Source organism: Cryptomeria japonica, chromosome 5, assembly GCF_030272615.1.
Source record: "Cryptomeria japonica chromosome 5, Sugi_1.0, whole genome shotgun sequence".
In the NCBI taxonomy this organism is placed as follows: domain Eukaryota; kingdom Viridiplantae; phylum Streptophyta; class Pinopsida; order Cupressales; family Cupressaceae; genus Cryptomeria; species Cryptomeria japonica.
In genome coordinates this window covers 269142440-269160119 of record NC_081409.1, presented here as the reverse complement: position 1 = coordinate 269160119, position 17680 = coordinate 269142440, and positions in this window count along the sequence as shown.

Sequence of the window (17680 nt, the reverse complement as noted above, 5' to 3'; positions counted from 1 at the left end):
ACTATAAAACTATTGGAAATTACTAGTATCCTTGTCTATTGAATTTAGATTTTTGGATTCAGAATAATCTTTGGGGCTAAATTGAAAAGTTAAAATAGCATTTGTTTATTTTAGGATTCTGTGTTTAATTTAATTAAAAATTTGCATACTTGAAGCTAGTAGAAAAGATTAACTATAAACATAGTTAAGACAAAACATGTTGTAGCATTTTATATTTGTCGAATTAATGCTTTTAAAAATTATGTTTTAAAAAAAAAAAATTTATCCCGTTCTTGCCCTAAGTTTTGGGCATGACAACATTGTGAGTGTTATGCTTACCATCAAGAGATATTGTACCCTTACCTTTGATTGAACAGGCTTTGTCATCTCCAAATCTTACTAAACCTCCATTGTATTTTTGAAAGTTCAAGAACTTACCTTTTTCTCCTGACATATGATGTGAGCATCCTGAGTCAATGATCCATTCATCCTTTACTTCAACTTTAGCTGCTAGGGCTTGTTCTACCGGTTGAACAGTAGGTGTCGGTTGATCTTCTGTTATAGCAACAAAAACTCATCCATTGTCTGTTGGATCCTCATCATAATCATCAGTCACACCTTCATCAGCAATGTAACAAGATTTGTCTTTGTTCTTCTTGAATCTGTATCTCTGATATTCAGGATTAGGATTGTATGTCCTTCTAGCTTCTTCTCTTAATCTAGCATGTCTATCAGGGCATCTCGAAGCCATGTGACCAATCTTATTGCAGTTAAAACATTTAAAGGGTGCTTTACCTTCATACTTACTTCCAATTGGACCTTTAGGCATTTTCCTTGCTAATAGTGCTTCAAGTTCTTCAAGTTCTTCATTTTCTTTCCTGCTTTCTTCAAATTCTCTTGCATAAAGGCTTTCCAATCAGATTTGTCAAATGATGGAGCAGATGATGTTGATGCTTTAAAGGCTAAATCTGTCTTTATAGTAGCAACAGGACCAAATTCTTCAATTTCAAAAGCTGAAAGTTTCCCAATCAATGTATCCCTAGTTACTGATGTATTAGGTATTGTTCTTAACTCATTTATAGCAGTAACCTTCATTTTATATGTCGGTGGCAATCCTCTTAATATTTTTGAAACAATTTCATCCTCACTTAAGGTTCCTCCACAACATTTAATACCCAAAACAATTTCATTTACTCTTTCCATAAAAGAAGAAATCCTTTCATCTTCTTCCATTTTCAGATGTTCATACCTGACCCGGAAGCTTTCAAGTTTTGCAATTTTGACTATGGAATCTCCTTCATTCAGTGTTTCCAAATGATCCCAAATAGCTTTAGCAGTAGACCTATTTGATAATCCCATGATTTGTTGATCTGATAATGCGCTCAAAAGTGCTTCTCTTGCTTTGCAATCATTTTCCTCATCTTTAGCCAAGGTAGTTGGATTAGGCTGACCAGGTACAGCAGCAGTGTAAGCTTTCTTTGTAACTTACCAGATGTCTTTTCCAATGCAATTTAGATGTGTCTCTATTCTAATCTTCCATATGCCATAGTTGGTTCCATCAAGTTTAGGACTGTCCTTCCTAAAATAATTAGTAGACATTGGATCTCCTCAAGTTGTTAAACTTCTACAAAAGAGGACTAAGCTCTGATACCAATTGTTAGATCCTGGAGACAACTGAGAGGGGGGCTGAATTAGTTGTCAACTAATTTCAAACCAAAAACAACTTAACCAACTTAATACTTAATAACAGTAAACCAGTTAAGTATGCTGGTAGATAGTGTTAACAATTAATAGCTATACCGATAAAGATTTATGCATGAAACATAAACACAAAGTCATCCACAACACATGACACCAATATTTGTACGTGGAAACCCTGTAAGGGGAAAAACCACGATGGGAAACCTTACCCACAATCAGATGATACTACTGCAGATAGTAAGTGTACATAAATGGGGTGTGCACATGCAGAAAGGCCAACAGTCTAGAGCTCACTGCTCAATCACAAAATGGGAGTCACACTGACTACAGTTGGATGGTTAAATCCAATAAGAATGTACTGCACAAAATAGCATCTTCATATGCTAGATTCAGTACCAGTGTAATACTGATGTGCTTTTACAAAAACCTAGCTTCACCTTCAAATGATGTCTTCGTGTATAGCTCTACTTAATCTCGCATATACCTTCACACAATTCTTTTTCATATTCCTCATTCGATCTTACAAATAAGATCTTACATTTATACCATAACCTAAGACCAATTTTAGTAGGTTGGCTCTACAAGATATTACAATAAAACATTTTACAAACAATATAATGTCCGATGCAATAACCGATTGAACATGTCGGCTTGATACATTTACAACAATAATTAATCATTTCCTTAGCGTGTCATGCTGATCTAGAAAAGATAAACCTGTCAGTGTAACCCTAGGTAACCCTGGACCTATTTGTCAGTAAAAGCAAATATGCAAATATGAATATACCAATGAACAAAACTCTAGGACAAGATGTCCAAACGATGTCTTCGACATTACCAAGTGTCTTCCACATAATTTTGAGTGTCGGTGATTATTATATCCTTTCGGTGAAACATATACCAATAATTGTGCAATAGTTACTTGCTTGTCGGTGAATGTTGCTGGATCTCCAGAGTGCTAGTGTTTTAGTAGGTGTTGACATCAATGACAAAACCATACCAAAATACCAACAAATTGACTTTTTGATCAAAGGTAGCTTCATAGTTAAGAAAAATAGATTTTAAATGCTTAGCTTCCTGCATGGATGCTTCCCCTAAAATAATAGTGTCATCAACAAATTGTTGGTGAGAACAAACCTATTCACTTGAAGGGGACAACCCCTTAATATCACCTTCATTAACCATATTCTAAATAAATATTCCAAAAGATTCAACCATAATGACAAAGAGGAAAGGAGAAATATGATCTACTTGTCTCATTCCTCTCAAATTATAGAAAAAACCAAAGGGGGAACCATTAATAATCATAAAAAAATTAGGGATGAAATCAACTGCCAAATGATTTGTAACATCTTACTACCAAACCAAAAGCCTTCAAAAATCTAATCAATAATCATTAATTAACATGATCATAAGTCTTCATTAAGTCCAACTTCAACAAAACACTAGCTTTCTTATTAATGGATAGAGAAAGGATGTGCTCATGCACAATAAGAATACAATCAGGGATTTGTCTCCCAAGAACAAAACCATTCTGCTATCTTAGGAAGAATGGCCGACAATATAGAAGCCACTACCTTAGAGAAAAAAAATTAAGTAGAGTTTCAAAGAGTAATCAAACAAAATTATCCAAAATAATTAGCCCCATTCTTCTAAGGAATGAGAAAAATAAAAGTAGTATTTTAGCTCTTTGAGAATATTTTTGCTACCAAAAAGCTCTTTCATATCATTAGAAACATCCTTGGACACTATATCCCAAAAGATCTGGAAGAAAAACAAAGGGAAACCTTCTAGCCCAAGAGCTTTATTACCTTCAAATGAAAACACAATCTTCTAACTCCTTCCTCTGAAGGAACGCAAAAAGGATTCTTATTAATCTCCTCTGAAATAAGATTAGGAATAACATTTAGAAAAATCTCCTAGTAGCCAAGAACTAAGTCATGATCAATAGACAAAAGGTTTGATAAAAAATCCAAAGTAGCCAGCATAATATCTTCCTCCTTATCCAAAGTAGCGCCATTATGAAGAATACATTTGATATGATTAGAAGCATGATGGTTCAAAGTAAAAAGATGCAAGTATTTTATTTTTCTATCACCACTTTGCAACCATATAGCCCTCGATCTTTGAACTTCCATAACTCCTCTTCTTTGGATATTATATCATGAAGATGAGATAAAAGAGAGTTCTCTTGATCTAGGATGAGGGGATCAAAACCATTAATTTGAATCATCCTCTAGACCCCATCTAACTCTTCCTTAATAGAAGCCTTTTCTTGGAAAATTTGACCAAAAGAGGATTTGTTCCACCTTTGAATATTAGTTTTGACCAAAGTAATTTTTTTAGCAACTCTAAACATAGTAGAACCATCAACCTTAATATTCCAATAAACCTTGACTTTATTTCTGAGATCAAAATGTTTAATCCATATTTTTTCAAATCTAAAAGGAAACTTCTTATTTCTCCCCAACATATCCACCAAGTGGACAATAGGAAAATGGTTAGACCCCAATCTAGTAATAATCGAGAGAGAACATGAATAGCATAAAAGCCACTCCAAAGATAAAAGGGCACAATCAAGATCTACCTATATAAGAGCTTTCCCAAAATATATGTTTGACCAAATAAAATCTACAACTTGAAGATCTATCTATCAGAGATTTTTCTCATTAATAAAATCTATTGAATCAAATATACTATCTACATGGATTTGGGAACCACCTTGTTTCTCTTCATCTTCGAGAGAAGTTATGAATTCCCCCATGACCAACTATCTATCATTTTGATAGCGATTTTTAAAATTACTCAAATGAGTCCAAAGTCTCTTTCTCAAAACCTTGTTATTAGGAGCATAAGTATTAGAGATAATGTAGGATGTATCATCTCCTAGGTTGAATAATTTAATATAAATATTATTATAATCCTCAAACAAATCCATTACCTTAACAATCATTAAGTTCCAAAATGCAATAATGCCACCAGAGGCATCATCAACATTGAAACTATGAAGACCACAATCCTTACACAAATAATTCTTTATCTTTCCAGATTTTCACTCTACATATTTATCTCTTGAATGAGTGAAATATCAAGTTTTTTATATCTTATCAAAATTGATAAGAGATCATGCTTATGAGGGATATTTAACCCTTGAATATTCCAGGATAATATCTTCATTATGATTTTTGAGGTGTTCTCTTCAATCACATCTCAAACAAATTCTTTAGAGTACCTTCAACAATTTCTAGTGTACTCTCTTTTTCCATGCTTTGTTCAAAAGAAGGTTTTCCTTTTCCCCTATTTTCCAATCCACAATCAATCTTTTGTCTATTTCTAGTAATTACTCCCTAATTAGTAGTAGGAGAAGTGGGTTTTCTCCTATATCTATATTTCACCATAATAAAAGAAGGTTCCTCAAGGTCCACCGAGGAAGAAACTAAACAACTTTCAATTACCTTGATCTTCTGAGGAATCTTTTAAACAGTAATGTCTTGAATAAAATCCTCATGTTGAGCATTCTACCTATTCTAATCTTGATTTTCTTTGTATCAATCAATAAGTAAGATTATAGGGGTATCTGAATGGAAGTTTGAGATTAAACTACCTAAGGAGAATCGGCAATGCCTTGAGAAATCTCCAATTTAGGGAACACACTACCTTGAGCAACATCTATTCCATCAGAGCCCTTATTAAGCTCCCTATTTTAATATTTGGATTGGAGAACCTCCATAGAGATATTTCACCCTACCTACACAATATAAAAATGTGACTTGAGAAACTCACCTAAAGAAGACTCATCAAAAATCTTAGTATCCTTATCTCCATTGGTGACCTCATTATCCTTGTCCATAGACAAACCATTTTCCCTTCCAACCTTTTGAAGAGGTTTTTGAATCTTATTAGGTCATTTCTTCACCCAATGATCAAACTTCTTGCACAATAAATAAAAAAGGAATGGACTTAAACTCAATAGGATGATTCCAAACCCCAAGCTTAGAGTTAATCTTTATCAAAGAAGGAAGATTGGAAGATTTCTCAGACTAACAAAACTGTTAGAATATACTAAACATCTACAAGATAAATTCATTTGATCAATTGATAATACATATCTAAAGGTGTTAGAAATACCTCTAAAGATTTCCTCATCCCATGATGTAGTCAAGGTTGGAGGGTCTAAAATGGACTATCCAGCCTTGCAGCTAAATTATACACAAAACATAGCAAAAAGAATTAAATAAGAACAAAAGTTTGAGTTTTATTAATTAATGTAGCAAACTTACATGATCTTTACATTCAGTCCATTGGCCCCACATGCTAGCACATAGGTCGGCATGGGCTTATTGTAGAGAAAATACTAAAATGAAAGTCTTCTAGATCTACCTTTCCTTAAGTTCTACTACTCCCTAACTGCTCCCTCATTACTGTGATGATTTCCAAAGACTCTCAGGATGTTTATATATTAGTTCCAAATAATAGAGCAATTTGCATCGGCTTCCTTTGGGTCTAGGTCCAATTATAACATGTGTGCCAACTTAGATGCTTGAAGAGGGCCCAAACTAGATGCAGATAGGTGTGGGCCCATATGGGTGTTCTCTAGCCTTATATCCACTATGTGACATGCTCCATAGGCTTTGCAAGGTTTGGAAAATCCCCAAAAACTTATATCTTTGGGTTCAACTTGTGGCCTTCTAGGATGCTCTAATGTTAGACCCCCAGGGTTATTTAAAAAGTATGCCTTGCATATTGCCAAGTGTGCTCCAAACCACTCCAATTAGCCTCTAATACCTGTGTTTCATCTTCTACTGGCTTGTTCCTCCACTTGGCCAGATATTCCTTATACTCCTTGTTCTAGGTGTTGTGTCTAGCCTGACTATCCATGATTTGTTCGATATGCTTTGGTGGTAATTGCAATAGTTGATTTTGAAATGATGCCCATGTGTCATCCTCCATGGTCCATAGCCCATGAAAATGGTAGAGATCCACAATGTTGAATATTGGTGAGATGTCAACACCTTTTGGTAGCTCCACTTCATAGGAATTTCCAGTGTCAAAATTTTGAATGATCTTGCAAGGTCCAAACTTCTTCATCTTCGGCTTGTTATATGTACCTGTTGAAAACTAATCCTTTTGAAGATACGCCATGACTAAATCTCCCACCTTGAACTAGTTATGTCTTCTCTTGGTATTTTTCCATTCCTCATATTGGTTGTTCATGGTTTCTAGATGTTGTTTGAATTCCTTTTGGATAACTTTCATGTGTTCTACAAACTGCATTGCCTCTGCACTTCTCTTATCTTATGATTTGTTGTCTTTGAGTTTGGTTACTCCTTTAGGATGCAATTTGGTAATGATCTCAAATGGTGTCTTTTTGGTACTCCATTTCACTAATTTGTCATATGCAAACTCTTCTTATGGCAAGATCATCTCACAATTCCCAACTTTGTCTAATACCAAGGATTTGATCAAGTTCCCCAAGCTTCAATTCACTGCCTCAGTTTGTCCATTGGTTTGTGGGTGAAATGTTGAGTTGAAATTCAGGTTTGGCTGCATCTTCCTCCATAGTATCCTCCACAAGCATCTAGTGAATTTGGTATCTCGGTCTAAAACAATGCTCTTTGGTACCTCGTGCATTCTCACCACCTCTTAGAAGAATAAGTCAACAATATGAGCTACATCATCAATATTTTTACAAGGGATGAAATGCACCATCTCTCCACTACTACAAATATTGAGTCATGTCCTCTTTGAATCCTTGACAATCCTAATACAAAATCCATAATGATATCTTCCCATGATCTTTTTGGAACTGGAAGAGGTTAATACAATCTGGTATTTTGAGTATCCCCCTTAGCCACTTGACAACTTTTGCACTCTTGAACATACTTCTAGAAAACCTTGTATATTTCAGGCCAAAAGAAACACTCACTCACCAAGGCTATAGTTTTGTCAACACTAAAATGCCCTACTAACCCTTCGAAATGTTTTTCCCTTATTAGGTTCTCTCGCACTGAGCTCCGAGGAATACACAACCAGTTTCCTTTGAACATCATGTCATCCTTGATGAAGTAATCCAATCACTTGCTTCTATTGGTCACCACTAGTTATCTACTTGCATTCCAAGCTTCTGCAAAGTCAAGAACAACTTCATACATGTTCTTTAGTTTGGCAAAAATCCCATTACTACCACCCTCATCTATGTTATCAAGTTTATTCTTCTACTTAGTGCATATGCAACCCAATTTTACTTCCCACGCTGATGCTTGAGGATAAAAGTGTAACTCTACATAAACTCTACCCACCTCATATGCCTCCAGTTCATCTTTCCTTGACTGTTTAGGTACTAGAGGGCTTGGTGTTCAGTATATAGTAAAAATCCCTTCAGTAACAAGTATTGTCTCCATTTTTTCAATGCTTGAATTATGGCAAAGAACTCCTAATCATGCACTGAATACCTTCTTCAGGCATCATTTAGCTTTTCATTATAATAAGCAATTGGTCTTCCTTCTTTTCTCGAGACCGCTCCTATAACATTGCCACTGGCATCACAATCTACCTAAAAGACTTTGTTGAAATTTGTTAAGACCAGTACCATCTACTCCATGACCTTTTTCTTCAATGATTCAAATCTTCACTTTTCTCTAGACATCCACTTGAACTCTTTCTGGTCACCCCTCATTGCCTTTGTCATTGGTGAATAAATAGTACTAATTTTTTATATTAACTTCTAGTGAAAACTTGCCAAACAATGAAGATATATTACCTCCCCAATTTCTATCGATGTAGGCCATTCCACAAATGCTCTCACCTTCTTCAGGTCCATTTGCAACCCCTCCACATAGATCATAAGTCCCAAATAAACTAGTTCTTTCTTCATGAAACAAAATTTCTTGATGTTAATTAGCAACTCCTCTTTCCTCAACCATTGGAACACTTGTCTGATGTGTCAAATATATTCTTCCCTTGCCTTGCTAAAAATCAAAATTTTATTTAGATAAACAATGAGAAACTTACCAATGAAATCCTTCAATACTTTGTTCATTAATTACATGAATGTTTTCAATGATGAAATAGGTTTGATTCCAAGAAGACAACTGAGAGGGGGGAGGTGAATCAGTTGTCTCCAAAACTCACACAAATTAAACTTAATCTCTGATCTGATAATAAAGCATGAAATCATAAATCAACAACACGTCATGAACACACATAACACCAAGATTTTTTATGTGGAAAACTCGATCAAGGGAAAAACCATGGTGGGAACCTACCCATAATATGATGATACTATGTTAAAAGTATACGATATATTACAATGGGGAATGCACATGCATTCAAGAACACTGCCTAGAGCTTAATGTTCAAAAACAAAGAAAGGGATACAACCCAGGGATGACTCACCGTCTTACAAACAGGTTCGAATCACATCCAAAAGATCATGAACTAATGGAATAGCATCTCCTAATGCTTGGTTACAATTTTAGTTAAGCACATAACAACTTCTTCTCACACTTCTCCTTTTCCTTTGAAAGATGTATAGATTATTTGCATATACACTCATCCACGACACACATACAATTACAAAGATATTACATTTATTTATACATGGCATCAACCTTATGAAGATCATCAAGGTCAGCTCAACACTCAACACCTAATTACAATAATATAACCACACACACTACAATATCACATGTGGACCAAGAAATGTTGGCTGAGATATAGCATGGACTCATATCACATGCCTTGAATATGAAACACCTCCAAGAATTATGCATTGAACATCAACAACATGCTACAAGCATCTGGTCGGCCACAAATATGAAGAACACTAACATACCGGAGAAAATCATCAATTACAAGCACAATGATCAATGTGAACCACCAACACAAAAGGCATACAATCTAGAAACTTCTACAAGCATCATGAATTATCACCGCAACATTCACAACCACTCAAATTACTAGAATCCCATCATCATTATATTGAACTTCAAGAACACTAACTAGAATGACTATCAACCCTAAAAATAACTTGCGGAGCTCTAAACCATGAACCAACTGAATTGACAATACACATCAATGTCCCAAACACTCCTCCAAAACCCTAGATCAATATATTACAATGCGGAGCAATGCAAATCAAAATATTGAACACTTTGTCATCATTGAACAACAAAAAAGCCAGCCACAACATAGATATCCATAACTCACTCAAATCTCCATGCAGACCTCTAAAAATTATACTGAATCATCTATACACAATCCTTTGAAAACCCTTTAATCAGAAAACTCTAATCATCACCATACAGAACAAACCAACTCACTGAACTTCACTGCATCATTGTCACAGATAGAGAAATATGTTGACATCAATGACAACACATCTTCAAATATCTCTCAAGCACATATTTGTAGCATACTATCAGCAATCTCCTACAATCTCCCCCTTTGGCATTGATGGAAACATATGATGTGAAAAACAATCAATGACAAAGAAAAGGAAAATAAGGAAAATCTCTCTCCCTCAAAAATCTTCACAATTTTTCACAAGATATGACTGTGAAATGCACTAGACTGATGCATACGAATGCATCTTAGTTCTGATCAAGAGGGGCAATCACCCCTATCTTCTCTCTAAGATACTCAAAAGTATCTTTAAGCAAAGGCTTTGTGAAAATTTCTACAATCCATTACTTTGTAGGCTCATACTTCAATCTGACTTCCTTCTCATTTACCTTGTCTCTCAAAAAGTGAAACATGATAGATATATGCTTAGTCTTTGAATGTAACATTGGATTCTTAGACAAGGTTAGGCAATGACAACAGCCAGCCTATGGTGGAGAAGGATGACAAGGTTAATGAGGAAAAAGAAATGGATTCTGAGAGGGAGAATATTAAGGAACCTGAGAAGGAAATGGCTAAGGATAATCTGGGTAAGGATAAGGAGAGTGTTGGAGAAGGGTTATTCCTAGATAACCTCAAAAACCTTACCAAGGCTAGATTGGGGTTTGATAGATGGACTTATGAAGTTGTGAAGAATTTGGAAAAAAATGGGAAGCAGATGGATGAGAAAAGGAAGGAAGACAACAAGAACCAGAAGTAATGGAAGCAGGACATGGAGGAAAAAGCTAAAAAGATGGCAGCTCAGATTGAATATTTGGAAGAAGGTAAAGTGGCAATGAAAAACCTATTGGGAATGATCCTGAATATCTTGTCTGCTGTCACAAAGAACCTAGAGGATATTTCTATGGTCCTTGATAGCTCCAGGTCTCCCAAACCAATGGTGGACCTTGACATTGATGATGATGCTTTCGAGACTAGGAGCGGGGAAGCTACGCCTAGTGGAGCAGCAAAGGGAACTAGGGTGAGTGTGAAGAAAGCAGTTGCGGCTTCTGCTAAGGAAAACCCTAATCTTAGAGATAATATCAAAAATATGTATGGGATTAGCAGTAACTTGGCTAATGCCTTGAAAAATATAAATTAGTTCCTCTTCTGGGCTTTGTCTGGTCTGGCTAGTTTTCACTGGTTTTTTGGGGCTTTTTAACTGGTTTTTTCTAGGGGTTATGTTGGTTTTTCTTATGTTTGTTCCTTTTGGTTTCTTAAATTCTTTTATCTCGTAAGGATATTGTAAAGGGTTTCGGACCCCCTTCAAAACTTGTTTTTACCTTATTCAAAAACATTGGATTCTTAGAAATTTTAATTGCACTTGAATTGTCACAATAAATAGAAATAGACTCATCATACATTACTCTGATATCTTTCAACATTTGCTTCATCCATACCACCTGTGCACAATTTTTGGCAGCAAAAATATATTTTGCCTCTGCAGTAGACAAAGAAATTGAATTCTTCTTTTTACTCAACCAAGAAACTAATCTCTTTCCTAAGAAAAATGCACCACCACTGGTACTCTTATGATCATCAACATATCCTACCCAATCAACATTAGTAAAAGCACTCAAAGTAAAATCATCATTTTTAGGATACCATAAACCAAAATCAACAGTTCCCTTCAAATATCTGAAAATTGTTTTAACAACTACAACATGAAATTCTTTAGGATCAGCTTGAAATCTAGCAACAAGACAAATAACATTCATGATATCAGGCCTGGTCTGAGTCAAATAAAGTAATCCTCCAATCATAGATCTATATATAGTCTGATTTTCTTTAGGGGAATCATCATCCTTGGTTAACTTAGATCTTGTCACCATAGGAGTTCCAACTTGCTTTGTATCATCCAAAGCAAACTTCTTCAATAACTCTTTCACATACCTAAACTGAGATATAAAGATTATTTTTTCTAACTGAGTAATTTACAAACCCAAAAATAATTTCATCTCTCCAATCATAGACATATCAAATTCATTCTTCATTTCATTAGGAAACTCTTTGCATAAACTATCATTCCCTCCAAAAATATAATCAACAAAAAATTCAACAATGAAAATGTTATCATGATCAATCTTGAAATACATATTACTATTAGCAATACCTTTGTTGAATCCTAGCTTCAGTAAATGCTTATCCAATCTGGCATACCATGCTCTAGGTGCTTTCTTCAATCCATACAATGCTTTCTTCAACCGACACACCATATCACTCTGACCAGTCAATAGAAATCCATCTCATTGCTCTATGTACACCTCTTCTTCTAGTTCACTATTTAGGAATGATGACTTGACATCCATCTGATAAACTCTGAAATCTTTGTAAATAATATAAGCAATAAATAACCTAACAGCTTCAATTCTTGCCACCAGAGCAAAAGTCTCCTCAAAATAAATTCCTTCTATTTGAGAATATCCTTTACAAACAACTCTAACTTTGTTCATAACCACTTCACTTTTCTCATTCAATTTCTTCTGGAAGACCTATTTGGTTCCTATTACATTAGTATCCTTAGTTATCGGAACAAGAATCCATGTATTATCATTTTCAATCTGATTCAATTCTTCTTCCATTGCTTTTACCCAATGTTCACCTTTACATGCTTCACTCACATCATTAGGTTTAATCTTAGAAATCAAACAATAATCAACTTGATCTTTTGCAATTCTTCTCCTTGTCTAAACACCTTTATTTATATCTCCTATGATTTTATTTCAGAATGATTCAACCTTACATACCTGGGAGTCTTAGGATTTTCTTGAATTTTAGACTCTTGAGTTCTTTCTTCTACACTTGCACTAGTTCCTTCACCTTGATTTACTAGATTCACCGGAACAATTTGAACTTGATTTTGGGTTTGTGATTACTTTCTTTTATTTGCATTTTCACTCTGATCATCTGACTCATACTCGCAAGATCTATATTGGCTCTCATTGTCTTCATCAACCCTGACATTAGCACTCTCAACTATCTTTCTTACTCTCTTTTTATAACATCGGTAGGCCTTGATTTTAGTAGAATAACCAAGAAATATTCCTTCATCACATCTAGCACCAAAATTTCCTAAATCTTCATCTCTTTTCATATAACATTTATTTCCAAAAATTCTAAAATATTTAATAGTAGGAGCATGACCAAACCATAATTCATACGGAGTCTTACTGGTATCACCCTTGATATGCACCCAGTTAAGAGTGTAAATAACAGTACTCACAGCTTCTCTCCAATAGACATGCAGAACATTTCCTTCAATCATCATTATCCTAACAACTTCTTGAATGGTTCTGATCTTTCTTTCCACAACTCCATTTTGTTGAAGGGTTCTCGAAGCAGACAATTGTCTTCTTATCCCATGCTCTTCACAAAAAGCATTAAACTCATCGGAAGTGAATTCAACACCTCTGTCTGATCTTAGACACTTTAGCTTCAAAGTTGTCCCAGTCTCAACCATAGCTTTGAAAATATTGAGCTTCTCTAAGGCTTCAGACTTCTCTCTTAAGAAGGTAACCCACATCATCCTAGAATAGTCATCAATCAGCAACATAAAATATATGTCTCCTTGCAAGCTTCTAACTCTAGAAGGTCCATATAAATTAGTATGCACAACATCCAACAATCCATTTAAAAAATGCTTCTTACTCTTGAAAGAAATTATGATTTGTTTCCCTAACTGACATTCCTTACACATACGGTTAGCAGGTTTCATCAGCTTAGGAAGATCTTTCACAACCTGAGTAGAACTTATCTTAATAATGTTATCAAAACTCACATGACGCATCCTTCAATGCCATAACCAACTTTCATCAATTTGAGCAATCAAACATCTTTTACTGATACTATTCAAATAAAAGATGCTACCTTTAGTCTTTGTACCTGATGTAATCTCTATTCCGAAGCTACCCAATATTCTACACTTGCCATTCTTGAAATAAAGATCATATCCATTGTCAACCTTCTATCCAACACTCAAAAGATTATGCTTTAGGCCTTCCACATACAAGACATCATCAGTATTGTGCTTACCATCAAGATAATTAGAACCTCTCCGATGGATTATACCAGCTTTGTCATCACCAAATTTTACAAGTCCACCTTTATACTTTTCCAAACTCACAAACTTACTCTTATCACCTATCATATGATGAGAGAATCCACTATCGATCACCCATTCATCTTTCTCTTCAACTTGTGCAGCCAAAGCTCTTTCCACATTCATGTAGCAAGAAGAATCAGTTGGTATTGAATCATCTTCCTTGATAGCAATAACCACCCATTAATTATCACTTATATTTCCTTTATCCAATTCATCATATGACACACCTTCATCAGCATCATAATAACAGCTCTTCTAAAATTTAGGCTTGTAAGTTTTCTTAGGTACTCTTTTTGGATACCTTGAGGCAAAATGTCCTATCTTATTGTAGGAAAAACATTTAAGAGGCAACTTTCCTTCATACTTACCAACTCCTTTAGGTAATCTCCTGGCAATCAATGCTTCAAGCTCCTCAAACTCTTGCTCTTCTTCTATTTCCTTCATCTCTTCCTCATATCTTGATATCCTCCTTTAAGAAATTTCTCCTGAATCATATCTCTACTTATCCTTTCTGAAAACAGTGGCTTTGAATGCAGATTCTACCTTAGGAAGGGAAAAACCAAACTCACTTAACTCAAAGGCTGATAGCTTACCAATCAACATGTCTCTGGTCACATCAATCACGGTCCGGACCTCCTCAATAGTAGCAACTTTATGTTTGTAGGATGCAGGTAAATATCTGAGCACTTTAGCAACAATCTCTGATTCTTCCAACTTTCTACCAACACATCTAATATTACACACTAGTTCATTCACCTTCTCCATAAAAGAAGTGATATTCTCATCTTCACCCATCCTCAACATCTCATACTTTCCTTTTAAGCTCTGCAACTTAGCAATCTTCACATAACTATATCCTTCATACAAGGTTTCCAACTTGTTCTAGATCTCATGAGCAGTCTGCAATTCCATAACATTTGTCATCTCAGAGTCAGTCAAGGCACTCAACAATGTTTCCTTAGCCCTAATATTGTATTCAGCTTCCTTTATCTCATCCGGAGTAGAAGGTCCATTTACAGAAACAATATACTTGTTCTTTGTAATAGTCTAGTAAGGTACTCATATGCATCTCAGGTGACACTACATGTGGCTCTTCCAAAGAGAGTAGTTAAATCCATCAAATCTTGGACTATCCTTCTTATAAGTCGCTATCCCAGATCACCTCAAGCGGTCAAGCTTCTTTGGAGAAACCTTCTCTGATACCATTTGATGAAATAGGTCTGATTTTGGGCAGACAACTAAGAGGGGGGGTGAATCAGTTGTCTCCAAAAATCACACAAATTAAACTTAATCTTTGATCTAATAATAAAGCATGAAAGCATAAATCAACAACATATCATGAACACATATAACACCAGGATTTTTGACGTGGAAAACCCTATCAAGAGAAAAACCATGGTGGGAACCTACCCACAATAAGATGATACATTGTTAGAAGTATATGATATATTACAGTGGGGAATGCACATGCATTCAGGCACACTACCTAGAGCTCACTGCTCAAAAACAAAGAAAGGGCTACAACCCAAGGAAGACTCACTGTCTTACAAATAGGTTCAAATCACATCCAGAAGATCATGAACTGATAGAATAGCATCTCCTAATGCTTGGTTACAGTTCTAGTGAAGCATTTAACAACTTCTTCTCATACTTCTTCTCTCCCTCTGAAAGATGTATACATTATTTTCACATACACTCATCCATGACACACATATAATTACAAAGATATTGCATTTATTTATACATGACATCAACCTTATGAATATCATCAAGGTCAGCTCAACACTCAACACCTAACTATAAAAATATAACCACACACGCTACAATATCACATGTGAACCAAGAAATGTTGGCTAAGACATAGCGTGGGCTCATATCACATGCCTCAAATATGAAACACCTCCAAGAATTATGCATTGAACATCAACAACACACTACAAGCATTTGTTCGGCCACAAATATGAAGAACACTAACACACCAGAGAAAATAATCAATTATGCACACAAAGATCAATGTGGACCACCAACACAAAAGGAACACAACTCAGAAACATCGAAAGCATCATGAATTATAACTGCAACATCCATAATAACTCAAATTACTGGAATCACATCAGCATTATACTGAACTTCAAGAACACTAATTGGAATGATTGTTAAGCCTATAAAATAACTTGCAGAGCTCCAAACCACAAACCAACTGAATTAAAGATTCACATCAACGTCCCAAACACTCCTCCAGATCTGCAAATCAATATATTGCAATGTGGAGCAATGGAGATCAAAATACTGAACATTGTCATCACCGAACAATAGAAAAACTAGCCACAACACAGATATCCATAATTCACTCAAATCTCCATGTAGACCTCTGAAAATTATACTGAATCATCTATACACAATCCTCTAAAAACCCTTTAATCCACAAACTTTGATCATCACCATACAAAACAAACCAACTTATCGAACTTCACTGCATCATTGTCATAGACAAAGAAATATGTTGACATCAATGACAACACATCTCTCAAACATCCTCAAATATCTCTCAAGAACATATTTGCAGCATACTATTAGCAATCTCCAACACTCAATGCATTAGAGAGTCCAACATGCGTGACCAAACCACTCATACAATCCTTAATCAATCTTGAATGTGGTCTTCCACTCATCACCCTCCCGCATCTTGATCTTATGGTATCCACTCTTGAGGTCAATCTTGGTGAAGTACTTTGCACCACTCAAGCAATCCATAATGTCATCCATCCTTGGTAAAAGAAACTAGTACTTACTTGTGATCTTGTTGATGGATCTTGACTCAATACACACCCTCCACTCTCCACATTTCTTTGGTGCTAAGACAACAGGTACTATGCATGGGCTCATACTCTCGCATATCAATCCTTTATCCAACAACTCATATACTTCTCTTCTTAATTTTGCATTCTACATCAATGTCATCTCGTGTGCTTCTTTGTTAGGAAAAATCATCCTCAGTATAAGGTCTATGTGGTGGCTAATACTTCAGAATAGTGGTAGTCCTTCCTAGAACATTCTTTGGCATGATGTCTTGATATTCTTCAAACAAATATGCAACCTTATTTTGTGGTATTCCCACTCCTCTCACATTGGTGTTTCTATCATCCTTGTTGCCGCATTCCCTTGGAATGAGTGCAAAATAGGTGTTCCCATGCTTCAATCCATCCAATAACTTCCTCCCATCCACTAAATAGATCCTTGCACTACCATAGGTTCCTCTCTACTTCCCATTTCCATATCTATCATTTATGTCTGCATATCTAATCTGAAACTATCTGTGCATGTTGATTATTGTCAATTTCACATCCTTCACCCTAGATCTTACATTCAGTTTACATCATTTCCATAGCTCATTTTCAACTCAATAAAGGAGAGTGGAATCAAATCTACATTCAACCCTCTTTCTTGTAGACTTGAATTTGAATCTATTGATTTCATTCCCATTAAATGTTGTTGTTTGGAAGTGGGTTAATTCCTTGT